We start from the raw sequence: 16,921 nt of genomic DNA on the forward strand, positions 1-16,921 counted from the left end.
TCAAACAGCTTACAATCTAGATAAGACATGAGACAGACAGATACTATGCTAGATATTCACATAGATGACAATTCTGACCCATTAACAAAAGATTTTGCTTGTTTTATCCAGGACCTACAGCATGTAGTTGTCCCTACTCATGTGGCGGGGCATACATTAGATCTCATCTTGCCCAGTAAGACTCTTACCACAGCTCCGAGTAATGAATCAGCTACCTGGTTTCCCTAGACTGAGCACTCACTACAGGATTTAGATCTAATCTGCTCTGTTTCTCCATTCAAATCTCATCATTCATTTACAAGACATAAAAGAGCCATAGATTCTACCACACTTGAAATGTTAATGGAAAATATCGATCTAGATTTAGACCACTTCTCTATCCTACCCTTGGAAGAAAGGATTACTACATAGAATAATTCATTACTTTCTACCTTAGAGTAGTTTCTATTAACTCTTGTCATCACACCTCAAAGAAAAAAAGAGCCATGGTATACCCACAATTGCTCTTATTAAAAAGTCAACTTTGTCACAAATAGAGGAAATGGAGAAAAATGCCAGACATCAGATATATATGCAGCTTTTAAATAAATGGCACACGCATATAGAGCAACACTTCAATCCATTAAAATAACCTATTTCAAACCTAATAACTGAAGCACCAAATTCTGCAAAACTTTACAAAATTCTGTATTCTATAACTGAGGACCCCTCACAAATGGTCTTGCCTCTTACTTCTCAGAAAAAGTGTGAATTCTTCAGCTTTCTATAGCTTCGTCCATCCCTTCCATACAACTTTCACCATTTCTTTCACCTAGCACAACCAGAAAATGCAGCTAAGAACTCCAATTTGAATTCACTCTTTGATGCTTCCCCTGCTGAGCATTCACCTGGCAGAACACTAGCTTAATTTAATCAATCCACCAATACTAACCTCCAATATATAAAGACCATCACATCATCTATTACTATCACAACTAATCAATTTAAAAAATTTGACTCATTCATTATCCCTTATCTTCGAAGTATGGTGTCTACATCTTTGGAACTGGGGGTTGTACCCAAAGACTGGAAATCAAATTAGTATATAACTAACTGATGTATCCAAATACTGTCCAACTGCCAACTTGTCATTTGTATCAAAATTAACCAAGAGGACAGTAGCAGATCAACTCATAAATTTTATTACTCAAACATTCCATATACCCATACGGTTTCTGCAAAATCCATAGTACTGAAATTTACTCAGAGTCACCTTGACCAGAGATCTCGTTTTTGATCAAAAAGGAGACCGTCATATACCTGGCCCTCTTAATGTCGCAGGTAGTAACATACACCGCCCCTTTTACAAAGACACGCAGCAATGCCGACACAGTCCATCTTTGAATGAGCTGTGTTGGCATTACGCGCGGCTTTGTAAAAGGGGGGGGGGGGGGGTCAGATAGTAAACTCGCACAAAATATTAGGAGTTATCATAGATAATAAACTAACCTTTCAACCTCATCTTTTTTTCTCCTACAGAAATCCTTCTAAAAACTGAAAAAAGGTTTGTTTGGTTTGTTCACTTTTTGACAAAAGATTCCTTCGAATCCTACTTCTTATGTTAGCATTAAGACAACTAGACTACTGCAATGGCCTCTTTCAGGGCTTGAAATTGATAGATTTGAAATGTTTACAGCTGATCCTATTTCTGGAGCAAAACATTGGTACCAGTGGCATAGCTAGGACTGAATGGGTCCCACAGGAAAAATTATAATGGGTCGTTATAACAGTTTCTCTCCCAAAATAATGGGGACTGGTGGGGAGGGGGCTTCAGAGCTCCAGTAACCAAAACCTGCAAAAAAAAAAAAAATAAAAAACGTTCGAATTCCAGACCTCTATCCATAAGCTGTCATAATACAACAGCACAAACTTTGTCTATAAAAGGCAGCACCTAAAGATACCAATATACTTCCTGCTTTAAAAACAGAACATATCAGATTGCTACAGATCCCTAAACAGAATCTAAACACTAGCAGAATACTGCACCTTAGTGACACGTGTGAAACACAGACAAGCCCTCAACAAATATGAAACAAGGGACCACAGACCAGTAATAGAGAGATGAAGGCCCCAAAAACTGAACTGGAAATTTGCAATACTAGAGAATTAGAAACTAAAATGCAATATATCAGAGATGCACATTTCCCAAAGCTGACATATTCCAATAAATACAGAACAAAATATTTTTCTAAGTTTGTTACCTGAGCATGTATTTGTTTTTCCATTTGCCTTGGTCCCACTGTCTCATTTATGTTTTTCTCTTCTTCTTCCCATTCCCTTTCCAGGGTCCCCTATCCATTTGACACTTCTTTCTCTATGTCCACCATATACCTTCCCTCTGCATCCCTTAGCCATCCTATCCAGTAAGTCCCTGTCTCTATCTTCTCCTTCCCCCATGTTCAGCTCCTGCCCTTGGTGTGCCTATCCCTCTTCTTGTGTACTGCCAATATCAAGATCCGTTTCAAATCCCTTGTTGACTCTTCACTTGCAAAGATCGCGACCTGGTTGTCAAGACAACAGGTTTGTATTAAATCCTTCCAAGACCAAATCACTATGGTTTTTCAGAAATAAGTCTTTAATTCCATTTAATAAGGTTCCTGTTAAAATTAATTCCTCTACACACTCTCTTGGGGTTTACCTTGATGACTCTTTTTCTGCTCATCTTTTGTATCTAACCAATTGAGTTTTTTGTTCTCTTCATCAGATTCAATCTATTACGCCATTTTTGTATCTGGAAACAATGCAAGTTTTGGTGTATGCTTTAGTTCTCACTCAACTAGACTACTGTACTTCTTTGTTTATTGGTTTACCTCAATATATGCTACATTGTATTCAATCACTCTAAAATACGACAGTCCAGATGCTTTACAGGGCCCAACAATATGATCATGTTAAACCACTACTTATTGATCAACATAGGCTGCTAATTAAAAGTGGAATTCAATTTTAAAAATCCTTCCATGCTCATTTTTGGAGTGTCTGGTTTATAGTTGTAATGGTACATGAATAGTTGTAATGGTACATGACTCTGCTCTTTTTGTTATTGTCTTTTCCAATAAAATAAATTTTTAAAAAATTCTTCCACTTACCCTCAAGGCTTATTATAGGGGACAGTGCCCTTACTTTGCCTGACTTCTTATTCCATATCGCCCTACAAGGGTTTTTGCAAAATTAACCAGGAATAACGGACAGGGGGGGCTCCGACTCCCAGATCTGCGAATTTATAACGTAGCGGCGCTGATGCGGTGGATCCACGACACCACTTTACTATCCATTCTGTCATAAAGAAGAGTTATTCTTGAAATGTATGGTGACTTGGCTTTCTCATGTTTGGCTCCCAAGCTTTGGAACGAGTTACCTACATCCTTGCGTTCTGATCCACTTTAAAACTGCCCTTAAGACCTGGCTCTTTGAACAAGCTTATGCTACCTAAGTCCTCAAATATTTTTGTTTTGTTTTCTTGAGGAACTTGAAGGAACCCCTGATGTGGACCTGTTTTATGTATGCATCAACATGATTGTCTTTAGGTTTTTCACTGTTGTGCTAAGCTTTTCCTTCCCAGTGTCTCTTGTTTTTAGGCTTGTCATTTGTTATACCAGTAACGGTTTTTATTGTTTGTAAACCTCCTTGACACTTTTATGTAAGTGCAGTATAACAAAACTTACAAGTAAATAAGGGCCTCTTTTACTAAACCGTGTTAGCAATTCCCGCAAGGCAGCCCATTCAAAATGAATGGGCCCCTGTGCATTTGCCACACCAGGAAGCGCCAGAGCAGTTTAGTAAAAGAGTTCCTAAATAAATAATAAATGGAAGGGCAAGAAAGATGCCGTACTACAAGGGTGGAGAACAGGGAGCCAGGAGCCAATGCGAGAAGAAGTCTAACAGCAGATGGTCCCTACCAGTGGGCAGCACCAGGTTTTTTTTTTTGTCAGGCTCACTCTGTAGTAACTACATCCTTAGTTGGGCCATCACCCCACTCCTTAAAGAACACTGGTTGCCCATCTTGTTTCATATTCCTTTCAAAATTGTTAATGAGGTACACTAAATATAAAGCATAGGCTTCCCACTCATTTTCTTTCAGTTATTCTAACCCTACACACACAAGAACTGTTCAATCTTTATCAGCAAAAACTTTTAGTCCTCCCTGCATTTAGGCAAATAAGTTGCGATACAATTTGCTCATCCGTTTTCAGTGTTTCTGGAACATCCTTACGGAACAACTTTGCTATTTACCTATGTTTAGAATCCTCTTCTCAGAAATTTAAGGGATGTTTACAGACTCATGTATTTGAAAAAGCATACAGTTCCTGTCTTAGTAGGTACAAGGTAAGGTTGCAGGGTTGGGGTCTCAATTTGTACCCACACAGCTGAATCTCTCATTCTTTGGAATTATTTTTTACAATGCCATGTAAATTCTTTTCTCTTCTTTATGCCTCCCTTTATATTTTTATTCTATTATATCTTTTCTGTGTATTTATGTATTGTTCACTTATATCCCACATTTTCCCACTCATGCAGGCACAATGTGGCTTACAAACATTAAATAAAATAAAGAATAGGAAAACTTAGAAGCAAAGCAGCTTACATTTTAATATACGCAGTTACTTTTTCTGTCCTCAGTAGTTCACAATCTACGTTTAGTACCTGGATTAAGTGACTTGCACAGAGTCACAAGGAGAGAATCAAACCCATTTCCACAGCCCACTGCACTAACCATTAGGCTACTCACGCCATTAATTTTGTAAATAGCCTGGATAACATCCTGAATGGGCATCAAGAAATTAAACCAACACTTAAGTACAATTTTCAAAGCCATACATTGGGGTAAATTATCTGAAATTGCTCTCAAGTTGAGAAACCTGTTTAGTACATCTAGTAAATTCTCCCTCTCTCTGTTTAGGTTTTTCTAAAGCTATTGGCTTTTTTCCCCCCATTAAAGACAAATATCCAATTTGTAATGCAGGAGTTCTTAACCTTATTTGGTTCCCATACCCTTCTTAAGCTAGATGTCCACTAGTGACTACTGACAGCTACATATGTCGCTCTTAGTTATTAACAGTGCTGACTGTTAATATGTCTCTAAAATTGGAAGACTATTCATAAAGGCAGTTAATAAATCCCAATCAAAAATAAAATTAGTACAGTAACTATCCTAATAACTGCTTTCACTCTATCTAGAAAGTATCAATAAACTGCCTCATTTCACCACCTTTCTTCACACCCCACTAGACCTCTTCCCTTAGTCCTTGGTGGTGTGGGCACCACTGCTGTTTATAGCCCTAGATGTACAGTCAAATTTGCAAAGGAGACGGATATATAGAACAGTCGTATCATCATGGTACTAATTCATTTTTTTAAATACATTTCAGGCATAAAAAGGGCAATCTTCCCCATTGTGTAACCAAAGGCTTCGACTTGCGATTCCACTACAAAAATACTCTATGCTACAATATCTGATAAAATCAGTCAGATGTTTCAGGCCGTTAGGATTCTACCACCAAAACTTTACGACACATCTGAGCCCTTGCTAAGTAGAAACTACACATTCCAAACCCTTGTGCCCAAGGATTCAAATCTGCGGCTCGGGAATTAATCCCAAATCTCTTCAGGGATTGTGTTCCAAGTCATACTGTTGCTCAGAAGCACCGGACGTCTTGACTGACAGCCTCGAGCTAATCTACAGCGACACCAGCTCGTCTTTCCCCCAAGTAAACGAACCAAGTTTACTTTTATAAAGCAGGAGAACCCGCTTTGAAGAAGCCCCTTCGGTCCCCAAGAAACGGACGTACTGTCCTAGTTTGTTTGTTTTTTCCCCCAAGTGAAAGCACTCGTTACCTACTCACTGCGCTCAAAAACCTTCCGATTCATTATCACATTTTTTTTTTTAAAGGTCAACTCATTTCACTCACCCGTTTGCCGCTTGGCTATACCTGACCCGCGCTGCCGCCCAGCCTGGCTCGCGCTCCCCCCGGGGCCTGGCGCTCGCGGGCTGCTCCCTCCCTCTGCCCCTCCCCCGCCGCTGCAGCTGCCGCCCATCCATTCCCTCTCCTCTCGTTTACCTTCTAAAAATACAGCGCAACCCGAGCCGCCAACACGACCAGGGGTTATTTGGAGCTCTTCACATTCACCGCTTACCGCTATAAATTAAACTCTACAACAAAAACAAAAAACCCGTGAAGGAGCGCGAGAGTGAAAACAGGAGATGGGCTGATTGTATGGCGAGGAGAGCAAACAGAGCCTGCCAAAAAAGCATCCGCTGTAGGCAGCTTTGAACTCCCGTTAACTTGGTTCTACTTTATCGACAGTATAATAATATAGAGCTCCTTTTACAAAGCGGTGCTACCGATTAGTGGTGTTCTGATGCAAAGAAGCCCATTCGGGGCCCTATGTACAAAAGCCCCCCCCTGGAAAGAACCGCTTGCTGTTTCCACCTGGTAAAAATGCAGGGGCGTAGCCAAACAACAGATTTTGGGTGGGCCTAGGCAAGAAGTAGGAGGGCACCAAGTGTTCTCCCCCCCCACCCACCCACCCAAAAAATATCTCAGCTGGTGAGAAAACGCTTCTTTCCATCTTGGCAGTCTGCAGCAGGCATGTCCTGAAAACTGAGCATGCGCAGGTGCCGTTATCGGGGAGAGTAGCGTTTTCGTTACCATCAGGGGGAAATCTTGAGCTGGCCGAGCTTGGGATGCCCACCAGCTACCGCTAAACGTGTGCTACTGTTGGGTGGGCCCCGTCCCACCTGTGGCTACGCCACTGTTACAGAGGTGGAAATAGGGAGCATGCTGGGAAAAAAAAATCTAATGCAAATGAGCGGCTTGTGAAAAGAGTGAGCAACTCGGTATCCAGTGTTGCCAGGTAGTTGTGGGAAAGCAAGCAATATCAGTTCAAAAATAAGCCCAATTTTTTTTTTTACATGCTGTGAGGTTTAATCATATGCTAAAAAAACACTCTTTTCAACATTAAACATGTTGATATGTAGGAACATTCTCTTAAAACAACAAAAAAAAAAAAACAGGGAACTCACCCACAGAGGTAATACTACTAATGCCTGCAGCTGTCTAGGACACAGTACTTGCAGCCTGAGGCAAGGTGTGGTATAAGACAGTGTTCCTCCCTAGAAAGTGATATGGGGTCAAAAATTCATCACTCTAATATCTGGAATTTGTAGAATATAATCACTGCTGCTTCAAAAACTTCTACACTATACCAGTGTTCAAGGGTGAATATAGGCTTGCAAACATGAAAGTTGGTGGAGAAAAAAAGACCTCAGTGAAAGCGGACACTCCTCTTGTTTAAAGGATACGCCTTTTAGATAGAGAGGGGACCTCCTTAATCATCAGTCTCAAAAATTCATCCCCATTCTCTCCCTGCAACCAAAAACGTTTCCCGTCCCCACCTCATCCCCACAGTCAAACAGACTTTGTAACTTCATTCCCTCACCGTCCCCGCATTTTCCATCTCTATCCCCTCCATCCTCACAGTCTTAATTTTCTTCCCCATGTCACCCCATTGAAAACTGAAAGGAAGATTTTATGCAATTTTGTGGGCCTGAAAGGCATTGTAAATAACTTAGTTTAACAGATGTAAATAACAATATTTAATACTGATAATTAAACACTAATAATAATAATATAGATCCATTTTTTAACCTACAAATAAACAGTAACTCATTGATTAAAATAACCGCCTTTATGAACAGAATCACCCAATACTTGGATTGGGGGGGTAGGATGGGAAGTGGGTTTTGGGTCACAGTTTTGTTTTTTTCTATTTGGAAAATTCTGTTGACAATTTTGGGGGGCTTTTCTTATACATTATTTGTGAGAATTTGGTATTAATATTGGGATCCTTTTATTAAGGTGTGCTAATGATTAGTGCATGCTAAATGATAAGAAGGCCATAGGAATATAATGGGTGTCTTTTCATTTAGTGCATGCTAATCATTAGCACCTACTAAATCCATTAGTGCACCTTAGTAAAAGGACCCCATTGTATTTTATTGAAATTTTTAAATAAAATTATTTCAAATAAACAAGCCATTAGAAAGTACAGAATAATTGACCACAAATTAATAATAGAAATATGTTCACAATCATTAAACTGGACCCCCAAGAAGCCTCTGCATGCAGTACAACACCAGAGAAATAGGAGATGCAACTACCCCTGCACTGTGCAAAATATAAAGTTAGGCAGATGTAAATTCCAAAAATCAATATATTCAAATCACTAAATTTAATATAATTATTTTCCTATCTTTGTTGTCTGAATATTTTATTTTTCTAATCATGTTGGCCTGTCTTTGGTTTCTGCTTTTCTCTGTCTTCTCTTAACTCTCCTTCTAGGGTCTCCTGTCCATCTGATACTTCCTCTCTCCCCTCACATCTTCCCCACTTTCTCACCTACAGTCATCTACCTCTCAGCTTGCTTCTATTTATTTTTCTTTCTATCCACTAAAATTTCAGTTTTCCATCTTATCATCCACTTCTCAATCACCCTCTTTTCACTGCAGCTACCTATCGTTTTTCATTTCTTTCTCGCATCCTAGACACCATTCCCCACCTCTTTCCTTTCAGTATCTTCCTCCTCCCCAATGTCCAGCCTCTCTCCCCCCCTCTCTCCTTCTCTGTCCGAAATCCCCCCTCATTCTTCTCCATCTAGTGTCTTCCATCTCCTGTTCTCTCTCCCTCTGACCAGTGTTTCCCCCTCTTCCTTTCCCCTCTGTGCCCAACATCCCCATCTCTCTCACCCCCTCTCTCTCTATCTCCTGTTTCCAGCATCTCCCTCTATCTCCTTCCTATGTCCAACATATTTCTCTCACTCTCCTCCAGTATCTCCTCTCATTCTCTCCTTATTCCCTTCAGGTCCAAAATCTCCCCCTACCTTTTCCTATCTCCTCCCTATGTTGAGCATCTCCCTCTCACACTCTCCTGTGTCCAGCATCTGTCCTCCATCTCTTCATGCCCCCCTGTCCAGTATCTCCTCTGTTTCTCAATTCCCACCTCCCACATCTGCACTGTTTCCTTATCCCTCTGGGGGAAAATTTCTCTAAATAGATTAGTTTTACACTTGATCAAGCCTGCGGCACCCAAAATGATGTAAAATATTTCTTTATCTTTCTGCCATAATTTCTTGGACTGCATTTTTGTGGCACTTGAGGATCTTCCCTCTCTCTGCATGTTTCACCAAATAATCACTTGGGGCCAACACCTCTATCATCAATGCTGTTCTGGTGTTTTTCGCTTTTACCACTATATACGTTTTTCTGGCACCCAGCTTTTTTTTAATTTATATGTTTTATTGAAAATAATATCTCAATTACAACATAGAGCATCCGGCTCTCCAGCCAAATACAACTTATAGGATGTCTTATCTCTCAACATTACATTACTATTCCCCCCCCCCCATATACCCTCGAGTATTCCCCCCCCTCCCTTCCCCACCACCCATCCCCCAACTCATGTCCCCCCCTCTTCCCCTTTAACATCCCCCTCCCCTCCCTCAATGATCTAAATTACCCCACCTCTACATTTTCCTCGCTCAAAGGCACCCAGCTTTTTATCAGTTGGGATGGGAATGTACCAAGTGATCATAACCTCTTAATTTTCCACAGTTCTCTTAGGGTCATGATCCCAATTATTTTCCTGTACACTGATGTTGTAATATTTACAGAGTTTCCAATGAATGAGACATGCCACCTTGTTGTGCCTTTCTGTATACAAATTTTCCACCATCAGCACTTCACAGCCAGCCACAAGATGAGTAACTGTTTCTAGCTTTTTCTTACAGAATCAACAGATGTCAGTTGCACAAGTTTTTTCCATTCTTGCTGTAAACCAATGCTCCTCCCAATGTCCAGTCTCTCCTGTCCATTTTCCTGTGCTCTGTGTTCAACATTTTACTTCAATTTCTCTGTTTCCTTCCATGTGTAGCATTTCCCCTCTACTCTAGCTCCATATATCCCCCTTCCTCCATACGCTCCCCAGTGTCCAACATTTCCCCTGCATCTCTCTATGTACACCTGTGTTTAACATCTCCCTATGTCTCCCCCCCACCCCGTGTCCAGCATTTCCCCTCCATCTCGGGCCCTTGCTGATTTCTTACACTTTAAGTTAATGCTGACCTCCTTCCAATCTGCTCTTTTACGTGCCAAACAGGATTATTATATCCAACTGACCAACTCTCTTGGCTCTAATCCTCGACTTCTCTTCACCACATTGAACTCTCTCCTCAAGGTGCCCCCTCCTCCAACTCCCCCTTCATTATCTCCTCAGACCCTTGCTGAATTCTTTCACAACAAGGTTCAAAAGATAAACCTTGCTTTCTCTACCTCACCAGCTCTCCCTCCACTAGTCCGTTCCCCTCTCTCTCCTTCCCCTAATTCCCTTTCCTCCTTTCCTGAAGTTACTATTGAGGAAACAACACTTCTCCTTTCTTCCTCAAAATGTACCACCTGTTCCTCTGATCCCATTCCCACCCACCTTCTTAATGCCATCTCTCCTACTCTTATTCCTTTTATCTGTCACATTCTCAACCTCTCACTTTCCACTGCGACTGTCCCTGCTGCCTTTAAACATGCTGTGGTCACACCTCTCCTTAAGAAGCCTTCACTTGACCCTACTTGTCCCTCTAATTACCAACCCATCTCCCTCCTTCCTTTTCTCTCCAAATTACTTGAGCATGCTGTTCACCGCCGCTGCCTTGATTTTCTCTCCTCACATGCTATTCTTGACCCATTACAATCTGGTTTTCGCCCTCTCCACTCAACCGAAACTGCGCTTACTAAAGTCTCCAATGACCTATTACTGGCTAAATCCAGAGGTCAATATTCCATCCTCATTCTTCTTGATCTTTCCGCTGCTTTTGACACTGTCGATCACAGCATACTTCTCGATACCCTGTCCTCACTTGGATTCCAGGGCTCTGTCCTTTCCTGGTTCTCTTCCTACCTCTCCCTCCGCACCTTTAGTGTTCACTCTGGTGGATCCTCTTCTACTTCTATCCCTCTGCCTGTCGGCGTACCTCAGGGTTCTGTTCTTGGTCCCCTCCTCTTTTCTATCTACACTTCTTCCCTTGGTTCATTAATCTCATCCCATGGCTTTTCCTACCATCTCTATGCTGATGACTCCCAAATCTACCTTTCTACCCCTGATATCTCACCTTGCATCCAAACCAAAGTTTCAGCGTGTTTGTCTGACATTGCTGCCTGGATGTCTCAACGCCACCTGAAATTAAATATGACCAAAACCGAGCTTCTCATTTTCCCCCCCAAACCCACCTCCCCGCTCCCCCCGTTTTCTATTTCTGTTGATGGCTCTCTCATTCTCCCTGTCTCCTCAGCTCGAAACCTTGGGGTCATCTTTGATTCTTCTCTCTCCTTCTCTGCTCATATCCAGCAGACCGCCAAGACCTGTCGTTTCTTTCTTTACAACATCCGTAAAATCCGCCCCTTTCTTTCCGAGCACTCTACCAAAACCCTCGTCCACACCCTTGTCACCTCTCGTTTAGACTACTGCAATCTGCTTCTTGCTGGCCTCCCACTTAGTCACCTCTCCCCTCTCCAGTCGGTTCAAAACTCTGCTGCCCGTCTCATCTTCTGCCAGGGTCGCTTTACTCATACTACCCCTCTCCTCAAGACCCTTCACTGGCTCCCTATCCGTTTTCACATCCTGTTCAAACTTCTTCTACTAACCTATAAATGTATTCACTCTGCTGCTCCCCAGTATCTCTCCACACTCGTCCTTCCCTACACCCCTTCCCGTGCACTCCGCTCCATGGATAAATCCTTCTTATCTGTTCCCTTCTCCACTACTGCCAACTCCAGACTTCGCGCCTTCTGTCTCGCTGCACCCTACGCCTGGAATAAACTTCCTGAGCCCCTATGTCTTGCCCCATCCTTGGCCACCTTTAAATCTAGACTGAAAGCCCACCTCTTTAACATTGCTTTTGACTCATAACCACTTGTAACCACTCGCCTCCACCTACCCTCCTCTCTTCCTTCCTGTTCACATTAATTGATTTGATTTGCTTACTTTATTTATTTTTTGTCTATTAGATTGTAAGCTCTTTGAGCAGGGACTGTCTTTCTTCTATGTTTGTGCAGCGCTGCGTATGCCTTGTAGCACTATAGAAATGCTAAATAGTAGTAGTAGTAGTATCTCCATATGCTCCCCTATGTTCAGTATCTTGTGCACTGCTCCTACCATCTCAAAACTGTTAATTTCTAATATTTTACTGTTAGCATTAGTCTTGATAGAAATCAGAGTTTTATCTGTGCCCTGCTACTTTGAAAGTTATTTTGTAATAGCCCCATCCGCCACCTTTGCTCTAAGCAGTTACCTGGTCTTGGAGGCAGGCTTTTGTTGTAAAGCAGAGGTGTAGTAAGGTGGTTTGATACAGCACTGGAGATAGGTTTCACAGCTAACCCATTTCGTATGCTGTTTCCTATTACTTTCAGTCAGATCCTTCTTCCATTTTCTGAAGGATTTTCTTTTAGCTCTAATAGCTTCCTTCGCCTCACTTTATAACCATGCCAGCTGTCGTTTGCACTGCACACTTAAGGCTCCCACCCTGCACCTCATCCCACCCACCCCGAGAGTGACACTTTATATACTTTTCCTAATCCATTGTCTATCTCCAAGAATTAATTCCATCCAACTTACAGTTATTTTTTAGAGCAATTCATTTCTGATTGCAGTTGCTCTTCAGCTTTCTGCTTTTTATCAGGTGCTTTTCCTGCTTTAGATGATAAGATTTCTTTTAACATATATAGATATATAGATACATACTTAAATTTGCTATAAGTACCACAGGTTTGTTACTTTTATATACCTCTATTAGAAGGATATTAGTTCCTTTCTCCTTCCCTCAAACTTATTCATCGACTTACTATAGGCTTTTAATTTTACCCCATTTCAAAAGGGGGAAAAGAAGTTATACTCTCTGTAGAGATCTGACCCTGCTAGCACTGTTGGTAGTAGTAGTAATGTTGTTGGAAGGATCACCAAAGGAATTATTGTCACATAACTGTTACCTATTGAGATCAGTTTTAGTTCTGGGTCTCTACTTTGTAGGATTATTCCCTTGAATTAGGCCTATAACCAAACACAACACACTGCACAACAGATATTGAAAAAAACAATTCTAAAGCCTAAAAGGATAAGCTAAATCACTGTGTATCCAATAACAGGCAAAGAAGTACACTGAATTACACCCACAAAGTAAATCTGAACAGGTTCTTAGATCTCACAGTAAAACTACCTGCTTCCTGTAAATTATAGAACAGATGAAGGAAAAAAAATAGGGTTGGGTCTTTTTTTAATTTTGTTCTTTTATCCACAGATGCAAAAACCTCCTTTTCTTGAAGTATGGCAAAGAAACATTGTGCCCCTAAAACTGCTGCTCACATTACAGCTTCTTCCTCCATCCAGATTGAATGCTTAGTCCAAGGCAAGGATCTGATTTCCTGTGATAAATGTATACACATTGAAACCCTCATGAAAGAAGTACATGAACTAAGAGAGGAGGTGGCAAGATTTAGAAGCATCTGTGTTAACCAGAAATTCATTCCAGAGATGCATGTTGAAACATTGATGATCTACCGGAAAGGGAGAGGAGATCCAATGGAGAAAGAAGACAACTAGACACAGGTTACCAGATCCTGCAAAACCAACCCCCCAACTCCTTCTGTTGAGACGAAGAATTGGTTCACAGCCCTGAACATAGAAGAGCTGAAAACATCTCAAGAATAGGAGGAAACAGCGATTAAAAATCCCAAAGCCACTGGATCAGTGGCCAATAAGAAATTAAAGATAGTGGTGGTTGATGATTCTCTTCTGAGGGGTACAGAAGCACCCATCTGTTGATCAGAGATGATGTCTAGGGAGGTGTGTTTTCTGCCTGGTGCCAAGATTTGAGATGTAACAGAAAGTTTGCCAAGACTCATCAAGCCTACTGACCACTCTCCTGTGATGCTCATGAATACTAGCACAAATGATGCTGCTCGGTATCCTACTAAACATATCAAGCAGGATTCCATGGCTCTTGGTCAGAGGGTGAAGCACCTAGGCACAGAGGCAGTGTTATCGATCCTTCCTGTTTTGGGTAAAGGCCAGATGAGGGAAGCTTGCATCCTGGAGCTGAATCTGTGGCTGAGTGAATGATGTCAACATGAGCACTTCAGTTTCCTTGACCATGGGATGATTTTCCAAGAGCTACTGAGCAGTGTTGGTGTCCATCCATCAAGAAAGGGATGAAGAGTATTTTGTAACAGACTGGTTAAAGTACTACAGAGGGCTTTAAACTAAATTGGCTGGGGATGGGCTAAAGAAGCTCCAAAGTCACCAATAACCCTCAGAAGGGCAAGACATCAAATACCTTTATAGAACAGGGGGAAAAAGTGTAAAATCTGGGTAGCCTTATATACCAATGCCTGTAGCATAGGTAACAAATTTCTAGATCTAGAGGCTACAATGATAGAAGCCAATTTGGATTTAGTGGCAGTCATGGAGCCATGGCTCATGGAGAACCATGACTGGTACATAGTTATACTTGGCTATAATCTATTCAGGAAGGACTGGGTAGGAAAAAAGGGTGGAGGAGTAGTGGCATTATATGTTAATAATAATATTAAAGTGACAGAACTGCAGGACATACAGGGTAAAGAAGAAGCACTTTGGGTTAAACTGGTAAGAAGGAAAGGGAAATGTTTTTACATTGCTATAATATACAGGCCACCCTCATAGAATAAATGGACAGAGACTAAATTGAATACATTCACAAGATAGCTAAGAAAAGGGAAGTACTATTAATAGGCGACTTTAATATGCCAGATGTTGATTGGGGCGACCCTGCTGCGGGGTCATCTAGAAGCAAAGGGATCTTAGATTCTGTACAGGAAGAATTGTTCCAGCAGTAGTTAACAGAACTGGAGTGGGATGGAGCAATTCTAGACCTGGTGCTTACAAATGGGGAGAATGTTTCCAACGTTACAGTGGACCTCCAGCCCCCACCCCCCATCGCTCGCTGGGTGGGAGGGTGGGAGAGCGTTTGGCCGGCGGCGGCGGCCACTTGATATTTTCTGGGGGTTCGGGGGGCTGGAGAACTTGGGGGGGGTGAGATCGTCGGGGGGACCGGAGGTCCACCGGACCTCCAGCCCCCTGTTCGCGTTTGCTTTGGGGGGGGGAACGGGCTCACCATTCCTCCCCAAAGATCTGCGCAAACCCTAACGCCAGCTCAGAGCTGCCGTAGATTTTGCTGCGGCCAGCGACCCAATCTTTGGCACGCTGGCCGCTGATCATTGGGGATGAATGCGTTAAGCGCTGATTAGCATGCATTTGCAAGCTACTTGCGCTGAGAGCCCTGTTTAGCATGCATTTGCATGCTACTTGCGCTAAGAGCCCTCGAGTGCGTTGTTTCAGGTGCTCGAGGGCTCTGATCATGGGTCAGCAGCAAACTCCGGTGCTAGTATGGCGTTAACAGCCTCTAGCACCGGAGTTTGCTTTTGATCATGAGGGCCTAAATTAATACTTTGTTTCGGTCGTCAAGAAATGGTATTCAATGCTGACGAGTCAGAGAAAATGAAACAAATCTCTGTAAACATGGAAGATGTAGTGGAGCAATTTGACAACTTGAAGAGCAGCAAATCACCTAGAGGACTATGTCAAGTCTATTTGACGTACTGTTTGCAATTCCATTTACATGAGAGTCCTTGTGAACTTTTACTGTTGTCAATAAATTAGTTACCCTTGAGTTGGAATTTCATTGGTCTTTCCCCACCCCTTTTATGTTGTTTGTTTTGTTTTGTTATTTTTGTTGTTGGTGTGCTTGGGGGTATTTTCTTTTACAGAAAACAAGTCAATCATAGGCTACTAGACATGCCCTGGGATTGGTAGCATGGAACCCTGCTACTATTTGGATTTCTAATAAGCAGAAGAAAGGGGAAACAACAAAAAACAATCCAAAAAATCTTGTTCCTCAAACATTAATGTATACCCAAAGGGAACAAAGAACACTGTGACATATTCCTTTGTCCTCTTTTTTTTTTTTCTGAACTTGTCACGGTGTTCTTTGTTCCCTTTGGGTATACACTATTTGGATTTCTGCCAGGTACTTGTGACCTGGATTGGCCACTGTTGGAAACAGGATACTGGGCTAGATGGACCATTGGTCTGACCCAATATGGCTATTCTTATGTTCTTATGTCACACTGAGTTCAATGCATGCTGTAACCATAACACTTCCACTAAACACCAGCTCTTTGCCGTTGTCAGAGACTAGTGCAAATTTCTAATTAGGCAACAGCGACACACCTACAAATGATGACGTGTGTGTGTGACGTTAAATTTCAATTTTTGTTAAAAAAGGCATGCTGCAGAGAAGAACTAACTCATGTATGCTGGTTAGAAGGAAAGTGCTTGCCACAGGCATTGTACCAGCAGAGACACATTTCTCAGCATTCAGTTACCCCACTGTGAATGCTGGGTAGCAGGGATGAGAATGAGTGAGTGATGTATTGGGAGCTCTTACTCAGCCTCTGCTAGGAACACTCAATTGAGGGTTGGGAGGACTGGGAGATGCACTAGAAGGGTGGAGAGGAGCTCATTCCTGCCACATACAAACCATTTCAGAGTGGGGACAAAGATAAATGAGGGATTGTGGCCAAGCTCCCCACCTATAAGCTATATGAACCCCCACTTTTCCCTCTTCAGCAGCAGAAGCAATAGTGAAAGGACTTTTTCTGTGAGAAAAACCCCATAATGCAGATTTATGCCAGGAGAGAGTGCAGGGCATTTATTAGTTTATGTGTTTCTTCCTGATACTTCATGGATTCAGTCCAGCACTCACTATGACGTAAACTTCTCTCGATACTGTGGATTTCTTAGAG

The sequence above is a fragment of the Microcaecilia unicolor genome, chromosome 2 (genome assembly GCF_901765095.1).
Source record: "Microcaecilia unicolor chromosome 2, aMicUni1.1, whole genome shotgun sequence".
Lineage (NCBI taxonomy): Eukaryota > Metazoa > Chordata > Amphibia > Gymnophiona > Siphonopidae > Microcaecilia > Microcaecilia unicolor.